This window comes from Bos taurus, chromosome 15 (assembly GCF_002263795.3).
Source record: "Bos taurus isolate L1 Dominette 01449 registration number 42190680 breed Hereford chromosome 15, ARS-UCD2.0, whole genome shotgun sequence".
NCBI classification, from domain to species: domain Eukaryota; kingdom Metazoa; phylum Chordata; class Mammalia; order Artiodactyla; family Bovidae; genus Bos; species Bos taurus.
In genome coordinates, this window is record NC_037342.1 from 324,243 (window position 1) to 339,584 (window position 15,342).

The 15,342-nt window shown below is 37.5% G+C and overlaps 1 long non-coding RNA gene and 1 pseudogene across 1 annotated transcript in view; both read right to left on the bottom strand.

Annotated features, from left to right (window-relative positions):
* LOC132342277 (uncharacterized) overlaps positions 1-15,342 on the bottom strand; it is a 36,437-nt gene that overhangs the window by 17,657 nt on the left and 3,438 nt on the right. Inside the window, exons 2-3 of the long non-coding RNA XR_009490592.1 lie at positions 12,179-12,231; positions 9,670-9,734 (exon numbers count right to left, since the gene is read on the bottom strand). This is a non-coding gene — a long non-coding RNA (uncharacterized lncRNA). The remainder of the gene's footprint in view (positions 1-9,669; positions 9,735-12,178; positions 12,232-15,342) is intronic.
* Positions 13,324-14,232, bottom strand: OR5M49P (olfactory receptor family 5 subfamily M member 49, pseudogene; annotated as a pseudogene).

Here is a 15,342-nt window from a genome sequence, read left to right on the forward strand (position 1 = left end):
TGCTGCGACTTATCGCCTCCCCGCCACTCAGTTATCTGGGTGTAAAACCACCTTCTCAGGCAGATGTTGACCGTCCAGACCCCCAATAAGTTTTAGATAGCAAATAAGCCTGCTTACAGTTTTATAGATAATGTCTCTCTGGGGCTGCGATTGCCCCCTTCCGGCTCTGGCTGCCTGTCACCGGAGGGGGAAGGTTTGCAGCTGGCTATCTCTATTCAGTCCTTTGTTCCGTGCACGGGCCTGGCGGTGTCTTAGGTTAGGGCTGGCTTTTCGCGTGGTAGATATCCCTCCATCTGGTTTGCTAGCCCAAATTATTTCGCTCAGATAGCGCTCAGGGTATTCAGGCCAGATTCTTATTCTCAGCGATGCAGCCCGCGCCGCGCCTCCCTGCCCAGCCCCCGCTTGCTAATGGCGGATGCAGGCGTCTGCACTGCTTCTCCGCTGGGGGAGTTACCGTAGGGCTCACAATCTGCGAGTTTTAATTGTTTATTTTTTCTCCCTGTTATGTTGCCCTCAGTGCTTCCAAAGCTCGGCACAGATTCGGCAGTGAGAAGGTTTCCTGGTGTTCGGAAACTTCTCTCTTTTTAAGACTCCCTTCCCGGGACGGAACTCCGTCCCTCCCTCTTTTGTCTCTTTTTTTTTGTCTTTTATATTTTTTCCTACCTCTTTTGAAGAGTTGGGTTGCTTTTCTGGGTGCCTGATGTCCTCTGCCGGCATTCAGAAGTTGTTTTGTGGAATTTACTTGACGTTTAAATGCTCTTTTGATGAATTTGTGGGGGAGAAAGTGTTCTCCCTGTCCTACTCCTCCGCCATCTTGGCTCCTCCCCTCTCTGGGCAATCTTGATTTCAGCTTGTGCTTCATCCAGTCCAGCATTTTGCATGATTTACTCTGCATATAAGTTAAATAAACAGGGTGACAATATACAACTTTATCATACTCCTTTCCAAATTTTGAACCTGGAACCTGTTTGCTGTTCCATGTCAGTTCTAACTGTTGCTTTTTGACCTGCATACAGATTTCTCAGGAGGCAGGTAAGGTGTTCTGGTATTCTTATCTGTTTGAAAGTTTTCCACAGCTTGTTGTGACTACACAGTTAAGGGTTTTGGCATAGTCAATGAAACAGAAATATATGTTTTTTATGGAATTGCTTTGCTTTTTCTATGATCTGATGGATGTTGGCAATTTGATCTCTGGTTCCTCTGCTTTTTTTTTAAATTCAGCTTGTGCATGTGGAAGTTCTCAGTCTCCATACTCTTGAAACTTAGCTTGAAGGATTTTGAACATTAACTTGCTAACATGTGAAATGAGTGTAATTGTGTGGCAGTTTGAACATTTCTTGGCATTGCCCATCTTTGGGATTGGAATGAAAACTGACCTTTACCAGTCCTGTGACAACTGCTGAGTTTTCCAAAGTTGCTGGCCTTTTAAGTGCAGCATTTTAACAGTGTCATCTTTTAGGATTTGAAACAGCTCAGCTGGAATTTCTTCACCTCAACTAGATTTATTTATAGTAATGCTTCCTAAGGCCCACTTGACTTCACACTCCAGGATGTCTAACTCCAGGCAAGTGATCACACCATGATGGCTATCTGAGTCATTAAGACCTTTTTTGTACAGTTCTTCTGTGTATTTTTGCCACCTCTTCTTAATATCTTCTGATTCTGTTAGGTCCTTACCATTTCTGTCCTTTATTGTGCCCATCTTTGCATAAAATGTTCCCTTTGTATCTCTAATTTTCTTGAAGATAGCTCTAGTCTTTCCCAGTCTATTGGTTTCCTCTATTTTTTTTTGCACTGTTCACTTAGGAAGACTTTCTTATCTCTTCTTGCTATTCTTTGGAATTCTGCAGTCACATGGGTAAGTCTTTCCTTTTCTCCTTTGTCTTTCACTTCTCTTCTGACCTATTTGTAAAGCCTCCTAAAACTTTTGCTTTGTTGCATTTCTCTTTCTTGGGTAAAAAGAAAAAGTAGCTGCCTCCTGTACTATGGAATTTCTGTCCATAATTCTTCAGACACTCTGCCTATCAGATCTTGTCCCTTGAATCTATTTGTCACTTCCACTGTATAATTAGAAATCTACAAATTGTTAAACTTAGAACTAGGATATTGTATACCATAGACAAGATCCAGTACAAAGGAAAATGTTCTCAATCACTGTTCAAAAACTATCAAGCATTTCAAGACAATGAGAGTAGAGCATGAAATGGGCTTCTGAAAAAAGAAGCATGCTAACTGCACAAGTTGGATCTGCATGAAGCTTGCATTTCTGCAACAGTTTGTAAGCAGAGCTGCCAATGGAGTATGGAGGGAAAAAGGAAAGTATCCTAAAACCTACAAAAATATTTTTAAAATGGAAAGAGAAAGGAAAATTGCTCCCCAAATCAAGTGTTTAGTGCTTGTGTAGTGTGTGTGCTCAGTCACTAAGTCGATTCTCACTCTTTGCAATGCCATGGATGTAGCCAGTGGGCTTCTCTGTCCATGGGAATTTCACTGGCAAGAATATTGAAATGGGAGACATTTCCTCCTCCAGCTAAGTGTTTGTGAGACTGTTCAAAAAGAGAATCCACCCGTCTAGATGAATTTCATAGGACATTCTATTACAAGTGAAAGGGAAACTATTTTTTCCCCAGAAAAAAAGCATCAAAAATAAACTCTTTGCAAGAATTCACTGTAAGAATATTTCTCAAGTTTCCCAACTCCTTTGTTTTGTTTTAAATCTCATGAGAAAATGATGACAGGCTATTAAAATCATGGATCCTCAATAAAAACAATGCACCCACACAAAATCTTTTCCAATGAGTCAGTTTTTTGCATCAGGTGGCCAAAGTATTGGAGCTTCAGCTTCAGCATCAGTCCTTCCAATGAATATTTAAGACTGATTTCCCTCATGCTGGGAAAGATTGATGACAGGGGGAGAAGAGGATGACAGGACAAGATGATTGGATGGCATCACCGAGTTGATGGACATGTGTTGGAGTAAGCTCTGGAAGCTGGTGATGGACAGGGAAGCTTGGTGTGCTGTAGTCCATAGGGTAGCAAAGAGTTGGACACAACTGAGATGACTGAATGACTGACACAAAATCTTCCAAAGAAATAAACAAATCCACTTCAAGTGGTTCTAAGATTGCCTGTTTCTAATGATAATATCTCTTGTACTAGAATCAGTCTCATTCTACATCTGAGGACATGTCTGTGGGGAGTGGAACATTTGCCTATTTTGATTCTTCTGCAACAGTGACAGCTCTGTAAAATATTGTTCATAAAGATCAATATTTCAGTAACTCTGTTGTCCAGGAAATTAGTTGAATTTGAAACTGACACTGAAAACAGAAAGGATTGCATGTACATATTTTGAGAAAACAAAGTGCAAATTGTGGGCATAATATTAAGAATGTAATAAAATGTCCTTTCAACCAAAAATAGAGAGTAGAAACACGGAGGCTTAATATTGGTTTGGGTATGCTTCTATTTTCTCTACCTATGATTAAGAAAGTTCACTGATCCACTCTAAACTGAGAAGACAACCATATTTCTAGCAGAATATGGGAGGTAAAGGCCTGCTTTTAAATCAAATCTCAGAAGGACTTAGCAACAGTAGCTATGAATGTGATATTGGGAATAAACCCACACAAGATTCACTGGAACATCTGGGTTCAGAAAGTCAATCATATGCCTCAGTCTTATTCTAAATAATTTCAAATCTCCAATTTCCCTAAGAGCTCTATGCAGGCACACAAAATATTTCAACTTGAAATTTCATGAGCATTCAATTTTACATGTTTTCCTTTTCTTTAATACCGAAACTGCCTCCTCTTCAAAATCAGAACTCTCACCAGTGTCCTCCTGATGAACATGTATGTCTTGGGCAGGTCAGGAATGACCAGGATTCTGAAAGTGCCAAGGTGATTGGTAAACACCATTTATGTAGGTAATTTAATTGATTCCTCTAAACACAGAGACAGTGATTTACTCTTGAAGTTTCAGCTAAAGAGATCGTTTCCTCTAAAGGAAAGTGAATCACTAATTCACCTGTGCCACACGGCTAGTATGTTTCAGGGTAGGATTTGAATTCCTGCCTTCAAAAACGCTGTTGACTATTTTTTCAGTCATAGATAGTTTCCATTCCTCAAACTAAAAGACACAATTTGTCCATTCTCCCTTCAGTATTTTTTTTAAACATTCCTTTAGCTTTCCCTGAGTCACGACTCTCTCCATTCTCATCAGATTTAGGTTCAGTTCAGTTCAGTTCAGTCGCTCAGTCGTGTCTGACTCTTTGTGACCCCATGAATCACAGCACACCAGGTCTCCCTGTCCATCACCAACTCCCGGAGTTCACTCAGACTCACGTCCATCGAATCAGTGATGCCATTCAGCCATCTCATCCTCTGTCGTCCCTTTCTCCTCCTGCCCCCAATCCCCCCCCAGCATCAGAGTCTTCTCCAATGAGTCATATCTTCGCATGAGGTAGCCAAAGCACTGGAGTTTCAGCTTTAGCATCATTCCTTCCAAAGAAATCCCAGGGCTTCTCCTTCAGAATGGACTGGTTGGATCTCCTGCACTCCTTGCAGGGACTCTCAAGAGTCTTCTCCAACACCACAGTTAAAAAGCCTCAATTATTCGATGCTCAGCTTTCTTCACAGTCCAACTCTCACATCCATATATGACCACAGGAAAAAACATAGCCTTGCCTAGACGAACCTTTGTTGGCAAAGTAATGGTCTCTGCTTTTGAATATGCTATCTAGGCTGGTCATAACTTTTCTTCCAAGGAGTAAGCATCTTTTAATTTCATGGCTGCAGTCACCATCTGCAGTGATTTTGGAGCCCCCCAAAATAAAGTCTGCCACTGTTTCCCCATCTATTTCCCATGAAGTGATGGGACCAAATGCCATGATCTTAGTTTTCTGAATGTTGATCTTTAAGCCAACTTTTTCACTCTCCACTTTCACTTTCATCAAGAGGCTTCTGAGTTCCTCTTCACTTTCTGCCATAAGGGTGGTGTCATCTGCATATCTGAGGTTATTGATATTTCTCCTGGCAGTCTTGATTCCAGCTTGTGTTTCTTCCAGCCCAGCGTTTCTCATGATGTACTCTGCATAGAAGTTAAATAAGCAGGGTGACAATATACAGCCTTGATGTACTCCTTTTCCTATTTGGAATCAGTCTGTTGTTCCATGTCCTGTTCTAACTGTTGCTTCCTGAGCTACATACAGTTTCCTCAAGAGGCATGTCAGGTGGTCTGGTATTCCCATCTCTTTCAGAATTTTCCACAGTTTATTGTGATCCACACAGTCAAAGGCTTTTGTATAGTCAATAAAGCAGAAGTAGATGTTTTTCTGGAACTCTCTTGCTTTTTCCATGATCCAACAGACGTGGGCAATTTGATCTCTGGTTCCTCTGCCTTTTCTAAAACCAGCATGAACATCAGGAAGTTCATGGGTCACATATTGCTGAAGCCTGGCTTGAAGAATTTTGAGCGTTACTTTACTAGCATGTGAGATGAGTGAAATTGTGTGGTAGTTTGAGCATTCTTTGGCATTGCCTTTCTTTGAAACTGGAATGAAAACTGACCTTTTCCAGTCCTGTGGCCACTGCCGAGCTTTCCAAACATGCTGGCATATTGAGTGCAGCACTTTCACAGCATCATCTTTCAGGATTTGAAATAGCTCAACTGGAATTCCATCACCTCCATTAGCTTTGTTCATAGTGATGCTTTCTAAGGCCCACTTGACTTCACATTCCAGGATGTCTGGCTCTAGGTCAGTGATCACAACATCGTGATTATCTGGGTAGTGAAGATCTTTTTTGTACAGTTCTTCTGTGTATTCTTGCCACCTCTTCTTAATATCTTCTGCTTTTGTTAGGTCCATACCATTTTTATCCTTTATCGAGCCCATATTTGCATGAAATATCCCCTTGGTATCTCTAATTTTCTTGAATAGATCTCTAGTCTTCCCCATTCTGTTGTTTTCCTCTATTTATTTGCATTGATCACTGAAGAAGTCTTTCTTATCTCTTCTTGCTATTCTTTGGAACTCTGCATTCAGATGCTTATATCTTTCCTTTTCTCCTTTGCTTTTCACTTCTCTTCTTTTCACAGTTATTTGTAAGGCCTCCCCAGACAACCTTTTTGCTTTTTTGCATTTCTTTTCCATGGGGATCGTCTTGATCCCTGTCTCCTGTACAATGTCATGAACCTCATTCCATAGGTCATCAGGCACTCCATCTATCAGATTTAGGTCCTTAAATCTATTTCTCACTTCCACTGTATAATCATAAGGGATTTGATTTAGGTCATACCTGAATGGTCTAGTGGTTTTCCCTATTTTCTTCAATTTAAGTCTGAATTTGGTAATAAGGAGTTCATAATCTGAGCCACAGTCAGCTCCTGGTCTTGTTTCTGTTGACTGTACAGAGCTTGTCCATCTTTGGCTGCAAAGAATATAATCAATCTGATTTCGGTGTTGACCATCTGGTGAAGTCCATGTGTAGAATCTTCTCTTGTGTTGTTGGAAGAGGGTGTTTGCTATGACCAGTGCATTTTATTGGCAAAAGTCTATTAGCCTTTGCCCTGCTTCATTCCGTATTCCAAGGCCAAATTTGCCTGTTACTCCAGGTGTTTCTTGACTTCCTGCTTTTGCATTCCAGTCCCCTATAATGAAAAGGACATCTTTTTTGGGTGTTAGTTCTAAAACGTCTTGTAGGTCTTCAACTTCAGCTTCTTCAGCATTACTGGTTGAGGCATAGACTTGGATTACTGTGATATTGAATGGTTTGCCTTGGAAACGAACAGAGATCATTCTGTCTTTTTTGAGAATGCATTCTGTCTTTTTTGAGACTGCATTTCAGACTCTTTTGTTGACCATGATGGCTACTCCGTTTCTTCTGAGGGATTCCTGCCTGCAGTAGTAGATATAATGGTCATCTGAGTTAAATTCCCCCATTCCAGTCCATTTTAGTTTGCTGATTCCTAGAATGTCGACATTCACTCTTGCCATCTCTTGTTTGACCACTTCCAATTTGCCTTGATTCATGGACCTGACATTCCAGGTTCCTATGCAATATTGCTCTTTACAGCATCGAACCTTGCTTCTATCACCAGTCACATCCACAACTGGGTATTGTTTTTGCTTTGGCTCCATCCCTTCATTCTTTCTGGAGTTATTTCTCCACTGATCTCCAGTAGCATATTGGGCACCTACTGACCTGGGGAGTTCCTCTTTCAGTATCCTTTCATTTTGCCTTTTCATACTGTTCATGGGGTTCTCAAGGCAAGAATACTGAAGTTGTTTGCCATTCCCTTCTCCAGTGGACCACATTCTGTCAGACCTCTCCACCATGACTTGCCTGTCTTGGGTTGCCCCATGGGCATGGCTTAGTTTCATTGAGTTAGACAAGGCTGTGGTCCTAGTGTGATTAGATTGACTAGTTTTCTGTGAGTATGGGTTCCGTGTGTCTGCCCTCTGATGCCCTCTTGCAACACCTACCATCTTACTTGGGTTTCTCTTACATTGGGCGTGGGGTATCTCTTCACGGCTGCTCCAGCACAGAGCTTAAGGAACAACATACCCTTGAACAAGGTGAGTTGTTTTGTTCTATAATCATTAGCTCTAGGCTTAAAGGAAGTCAGTCATATAGATTATTGTCATAATAACTCAGAATTTAAGGAAAAAGTCTTACGTGTCTAAGGCAAAGGAATGTAGACAAAAATGTTGTCTTTCTTTCCTCCTTGAGATATCCAGACTCCTTATCAACCTACATACGAATTAACTCTCTCACTACACATTTTCTGGGTAAAGTGGCATTCATTTATCCATTAATCCATTCATTCATGTGTTCATATAGTTATCAAATATTCAGAGATAATCCCTTGTTTGCCACTGTATGGTCGATGAAGAAAGTGAAAGAAAAAGACAAAAGATGTTTTTTTGTCCTTCAAAAGTTTTTGTTTCATGATGGGAGAGATGAGGCATAGAAGTTGTACAATCAGATTTTAAATAGTTAAGAATTAGTGAAAATTGTGTTGGAAATGGAAGAGAATAGAGCTTGCAATACTCAAAGAACTATAATGCAGTAGGCATAGTTTATTAGTTTATTAACTCAGTAGATATTTATTGAGAACTCTAGGTTTTGGAATAATTTCTGACTTTAAGTTAGTGAGCAAAGCCAGACATGAACCATAGATCTGATCTTCATGAAACTGAGAATACTGCAGATGATAAAATCATGAGACAATCACACTGGTAATATTAAAACTACAGTTGCCAAATTTCTATGAATTAAAATTATATGCTATTTTGAAAACATATCCTAAAAGGATATGACTTTAAGAGATCAGCCAAGGAAGCATTGGAAATATAAAAGGAACAATATAACTAAATCCCTATAATGAAACTGAAAAATAGCAAATTATTAAATATTTTACCAATGGAGAAATAACAAGTAATCTTATGGTACATCTATCTGTATAACCAAACTAAAAGAAACTGGAAAATAAAGTATTTTAAGTATTGAAAGCAAGTATCTGACTTTCTACATTTATATCCAAATAAATGTTTCTTTGAGAACCGACAAGTGATATTCTCAGATAAGTGAATAGGGAGAGAATCTCACTAAAGAGAACTAAATAAGGGTTTATAACACAGAGAAGAAAACTAAACTGTAAATTAAGAGTGGGAACAAAAAGAATTGTGAGTGATATATTTATAATTGTCACTATAATTAAAATTAAAGGAATATTGATATTAAATAATTATAATTGCAATCAGATACAATATAGATAATATTTAAACTTCATTGTTAAATGATTTATTATTAGTGATGTATTCTATACCTGTAAATAACCATTTATAAGTTAGAAGCAGGATGTATTCACAATTAAAATATTCTCAGTTCATTTTACTATTTTATTAGAAAAGTAGATGTACTGATTAATGAAGACTAAGTTAAGACAAGTATGCATATAATTTACAGGAATTTATTAAAAATAAATAAAAGAATGTGTCATAGATAAACAAAGATCAAAAATAATAGAAACTTAAAAATATGATTTAATTCATAGTAGGTAAAGGGGGAAAAACACATAAAGACAATTTGTGAAAAGCACAAATTAACTTGTTAGAAAATATTCAAAAGTGTCAACCCTCACAATAAAATAAGATACACAATGATTAAAAGGACTCAGGACCTGAAAATAAAAGTTTTGAAATATACATAACAGGCATAACCAACTAAAATCAATGGGGAGCACGGGTATACCTGTGGTGGATTTATTTCGATGTTTGGCAAAACTAATACAATATTGTAAAGTTTAAAAATAAAATAAAATTTAAAAAATAAAAAAAAAACACTGCCCAATATATGTGAATATCAGAGTTTTAGACTTTATATATCATATAAGGAATAGAAACCATAAATGTTAAAATGAATAACACTAGTTCAGTACTTGACTAGACCTAATCATACAGCCTCAATATATTTTAAAAAATTTTTAAAAAGGCAAATCCACATCATCTTTCTCCATTGTTGCATAAGAAAATTCTAACTTTTTTAAGGCTATGGAAGATCTTTAGGAATACATTGCAGTAGATGGAAGTAATAGAACCCTGCTCTGCTCAGTTCTCATCTCCTATAAGCACTTTCAGCATCATAGTCTTCCCCCCAAATGTACCTCAGAGGGGGTGCCAAAGATGGGCAGTAGGGTCCATGACATGGAGAGGTGCAGGATCTGAGTTTCTAAAATATATGAAACAAAAGGACCTGCTGTTAGAGAATAGGAAGCACTGTTCAATACTCTATAATAATCTAAATGGGTACACAATTTGAAAAAAGTAGTTACATGTATATGTATAACTGTGTCCCCTTGCTGTACACCTGAAATTAACACAACATTGTTAACCAACTCTGCTCCAGTATCAAATAAAAATGAAAAAGAAAAATGTTGCATTGCTCGAAGATATTACCTGTTAGTTACTGAAACTGGTGGTCTTTATATGAGTTTGTATTTTGGCTGTGTATTCAAAATAGTTCATAACAAAAAATAAATAAAAGTGAAACCACAAGACTAGTTTTATGATAGGGGTATAAATTGTTTTAAAACATTAACAGAATAATAAAAGTATTAAGCAAGAGAGTTCCAGAAAAACATCTATTTCTGCTTTATTGACTATGCCAAAGCCTTTGACTGTGTGGATCACAATAAACTGTAGAAAATTCTGAAAGAGATGGGAATACCAGACCACCTGATCTACCTCTTGAGAAATTTGTATGCAGGTCAGGAAGCAACAGTTAAAACTGGACATGGAACAACAGACTGGTTCCAAATAGGGAAAGGAATACATCAAGGCTGTATATTGTCACCCTGCTTATTTAACTTCTATGCAGAGTACATCATGAGAAACGCTGGGCTGGAAGAAACACAAGCTGGAATCAAGATTGCTAGGAGAAATATCAATAACCTCAGATATGCAGATGACACCACCCTTATGGCAGAAAGTGAAGAGGAACTCAAAATCCTCTTGATGAAAGAGAAAGTGGAGAGTGAAAAAGTTGGCTTAAAGATCAACATTCAGGAAACGAAGATCATGGCATCTGGTCCCATCACTTCATGGGAAACAGATGGGGAAACAGTGGAAACAGTGGCAGACTTTATTTTGGGGGGCTCCAAAATCACTGCAGATGGTGACTGCAGCCATGAAATTAAAAGATGCTTACTCCTTGGAAGGAAAGTTATGACCAACCTAGATAGCATATTCAAAAGCAGAGACATTACTTTGCCAACAAAGGTTCGTCTAGTCAAGGCTATGGTTTTTCCTGTGGTCATGTATAGATGTGAGAGTTGGACGGTGAAGAAGGCTGAGCGCCGAAGAATTGATGCTTTTGAACTGTGGTGTTGGAGAAGACTCTTGAGAGTGCTTTGGACTGCAAGGAGATCCAACCAGTCCATTCTGAAGGAGATCAGCCCTGGGATTTCTTTGGAAGGAATGATGCTAAAGCTGAAACTCCAGTACTTTGGCCACCTCATGGGAAGAGTTGACTCATTCGAAAAGACTCTGATGCTGGGAGGGATTGGGGGCAGGAGGAAAAGGGGACGACAGAGGATGAGATGGCTGGATGGCATCACTGACTCGATGGACGTGAGTCTGAGTGAACTCTGGGAGTTGGTGATGGACAGGGAGGCCTGGAGTGCTGTGATTCATGGGATCACAAAGAGTTGGACATGACTGAGCGACTGATCTGATCTCATCTGATCTGATAGGATATATTACATTTACATAAAAAATCTCATGATCTTCATTCTTATATAATTTGGATAAAAGTAAATAAAAGAAAAATATCAACAGACAATACACATGCATTTTTGACAGGTTCCTGGAAAATAGATTGGAAACCTTAGAAAGCCCTAGAAATCTAACAAAATGTCATTGCCTTAGCATAATTTTTTAATTCTGTCTGGTAAAACTGTGTACCCTTATGGGTAATGTGGACATAATAATCTGCCTTTAATTAATTTTATAGAGCACTGGCAATGATTTTTGGTCTTGTGTTTTAATTTATATATGGTATTTGTTTAATACATTGAGTTACAACTAACTATTTGAAAACATTTTTCCAGGTCTAATACCTGAATTACAAAAAGAAAAACAATAGTTTATAGCCAAAATGATTTAAAGTACTCACTAATTGACCAGAGAATATGGATATGTGATATACAAGTGACCAAAATATCTATCCTATTGGCAAATAATTTCTCTTGAGTCACTCTCCTTATTGCTTTTTTAACAATTCCTCCCCCAAGACATATTCCTGACTAGACCTCAAATCAGAATCTTCTGAGTCTCCTGCACTGTAGGCATTCTTTATTGTTGAGCTAATGGGGAAGCTTCCTATAAATTCTAAAAATAGTGAATCCTTATGTCATACACTTGAAACTTATAAATTATAAATCAATTATAAATTAATTTTTAAAAGAATGGACATATATAAATAAGCACCAACTAAAAACAATAAAAAGTGCTGTTGAAGATTTATGATTATCAGAAGCAACTTTTAGATTTTAAGTATCAGAGATGGGATAGAAACTATAAATGATATGAGGAATAATACTAATTTATTACTTGACATAATACAATAATACAAATTCAATATTTAAATAATTATTAAAAGAAAAATTCACAAACCTTTCTCATGTTTTATGTATGAAGTAATAAACATGTGTAGGGATGCTGAAGATCTGAAAAAAAACAGAGAAATCAACTAACTTGGCCAAATAGAACCATGTTCTGCTCAACTGCCATCTCTTCTGAGAGTTTTCCAGCACCATAAGATTCCCCAATTTGTATGCCTCAGGAGGAGATGCTAAAGGTGAGTAGTGGGGTCCATGACATGGAGATGTGTGAAAATCCTAAACAAAAGTGTCCTTGTGTAAATGCTTACTGATGATTAGTTATGCATAGTCAAGTGCTCTTTACATTATTTTCTACTTCTGGCTGTGAGCTGTTAATAGTTCATAATAAAAAAAAATACTAAATCAAAACACAGTATCACTTTTAAAGTGAAAAGCATATTGGTAAAACAAGCAAACAAGAGTCAAAATAAATAAGCTTTTTAAAAACCTAAAGGAAATTTGGCATTTCTCTCAAAAGTTTTATGAATGAGGATTCCATTACATCAGTACTAATATCTACATATGTTTCTTAGATTAATAATTTAAGATACCCATTGATCTTCACTGATATATAAGGTGAAAACAGGAAAAACTGACCAAAAGAATCAAAGAAAGAAAAATCTTTCTTCCTGATATGGTTGACAGATTTTGGTAAACAGTTGCAAATTATTAAGCCCTCCATATCAAACAAATTGTCATTGTCTTAGCATTATGAAATTTGAAATTTCATAAATTTCTACCATTATGGGTACTATGAGTAGAATTATCTGACATTTATTAATTTTACAGAAAAATAGCAATGCTTTATGAATTTCAGCATGGTGGATGGTGGTGGTTTAGTCACTGAGTCCTGTCAAAATCTTGAGACCCCATGGACTGTAACCTGCCAGGCTCTTCCGTCCATGGGATTCTCCAGGCAACAATATTGGAGTGGATTGCCATTTTCTTCTCCATTCAAGGTTGTAGTCATTTCAAACACAGTAAAGTAACACAAGCTAATGACTGGACTCATTCTTTCAAGTCTCATAAGTGAATTACAAAAGAAAAAGACAAGTCAATGAGAAAAAGTGACTTATTAGTAGAAAATTTTCTCTAATTGGTCAGAGAATACATACCTCTGACTAAATGTGTACCTGATTTGACAAACAAATTCTCTCGAAACACTTTCCTTATTGCTCTTTTAACATCTTTTTTCTGAAGGCTGTAGATGAAAGGGTTTAGCATAGGACTCAGAAAGACATAAAAAGAGCTGCATGGTCTGTTCTACAGATGCCTCAGAAGGTGGCCTTAGATACATCCAGAACAGTGTCTCATAAAACATAGTGACAACTGTCAGATGAGACCCACAGGTGGAGAAGGCCTTGTGCCTCCCTTCTGGAGAATTCATTTGCAGAATGGCTGTAAAGATGACAATGTAGGAGATGAGGATGATGGTGAGAGAAAACATGAGGCTGGAACCAGCCCCCACGAACATGGCAGTTTCATTGACATAAGTGTCTGAGCAGGCCAGGACTAGGAAATGTGGGTCAGCACAGTAAAAGTGGTTGATTTCATTGGGTCCACTGAAGGAGGGACGGAGCATCAGGATGGTCTGGGTAAGACCATTTGCAAAGCCATAAATATAAGATGTAGCAACGAGAGAGAGGCAGACACCTCGGGACATCTTGCTGCCGTATAACAAGGGTTTGTGGATGGCCATGTAGTGGTCATAAGCCATTGCTTTGAGCATATAGGTATCTCTGAGCACCAAGGAAATGAAAAAGTCAAACTGTATAAAGCAACCGAGGAAGGAAGTGGTTTTTCTCTTGGATAAGAGATTGACCAGCATCTGAGGAGTAACATTGGTGGCATAACAGAGATCTACAAAGGAGAGGTAGCTGAGGAAGAAGTTCATTGGAGTCTGAAGCTTTGAGTCAGTTCTGATTAACAAAATCATGCCCGCATTACCGACGACTGTGATCAGGTAGATGACTAGAAAGACTACAAAAAGGACAGGCTGCAAGTCAGCTTGATCTTCAGTCCAAAGAGGATAAACTCAGTCACCTCTGTGTAATTTTCCTTTAACATTGTGTTTGCTCAGCTTCCAATGATGTCTAAAGTAAATGAAATAAAAATGCATTTTTTTATCATTCTCCATTATTAACATCATTTCATCAATGCCTACTTCTTTCAAACTTCTAAATATATGTGGCATAAAGAAGTTACATAAGGGACTTTTTAGGTTATCCAGTGGTTAGAACTTCATTTTGCAATGCAGGGAACAAAGATTTGATCCCCTTTTAGGGAGCTATGATCCCACATGCCTCATGGCCAGAAAAACAAAACATAAAACAGAAGCAATGTTATAAGAAATTCAGTAGTCTTTAAAAATGTTTCTCATCAAATTTGTCTTTAAATATCCAGAAATAATGTAGTAGATGCTTCAATATTTAACTTAATATAGGATACATTTACATAGTTTCAAATACTTTTCTGCAAGTCTTTTCATAGTTGAGAAGCTTAGATCTTTTCTACAAATCATTACCATGGATTGGTCACTTACAATCCCTTTAAATATATGATTTATATTTATATTCTTTAAAACTATGATTTTTTGTTTTCAGAATAATCCTGATGTAGTGTCTAAAGTGTCAATAATTGAAATTCATTGTTTTTTTCCCCACAGGTGAATGATTTAGGGAAATAGAACAAATAGATCTTTATAAAATCGGTGTCTGTCTACCTGCCACTCTAACCTCAAGGTTATTTTCTAGGTAGTCCCTCACACTGCATTGCATGTTCATTTTATGCACCCTTGCCTACCTCAGGTGGCCCTCACATGACCAGATCTTACTTCAGTTAGATATCCCAGGCTATCCTTAGCTTTGTATATTTCAGCCAATTATTTAGGGCAATAATTGGCTCATGGGAAAAAATTAAATCAGTGTTTTTGTATAAATACAGGTAAAAATACAGTACATAAACAATACATGATTATTTTTATATATCCACATTTATCAGTGGTATTAAATATTAAAAGAAGGAATAATTGGGGTAAAATAACATATTAAAAATTTCTTCTTGAGAAGAAGACAATTTTTTAAAGAGTGATTGACAGACCCATCCCCAAACCATAATAATTTTGTTGTAATTTTACCTCATTTTAACTCTCAGAAAATAAAAATAAACTGTATGATA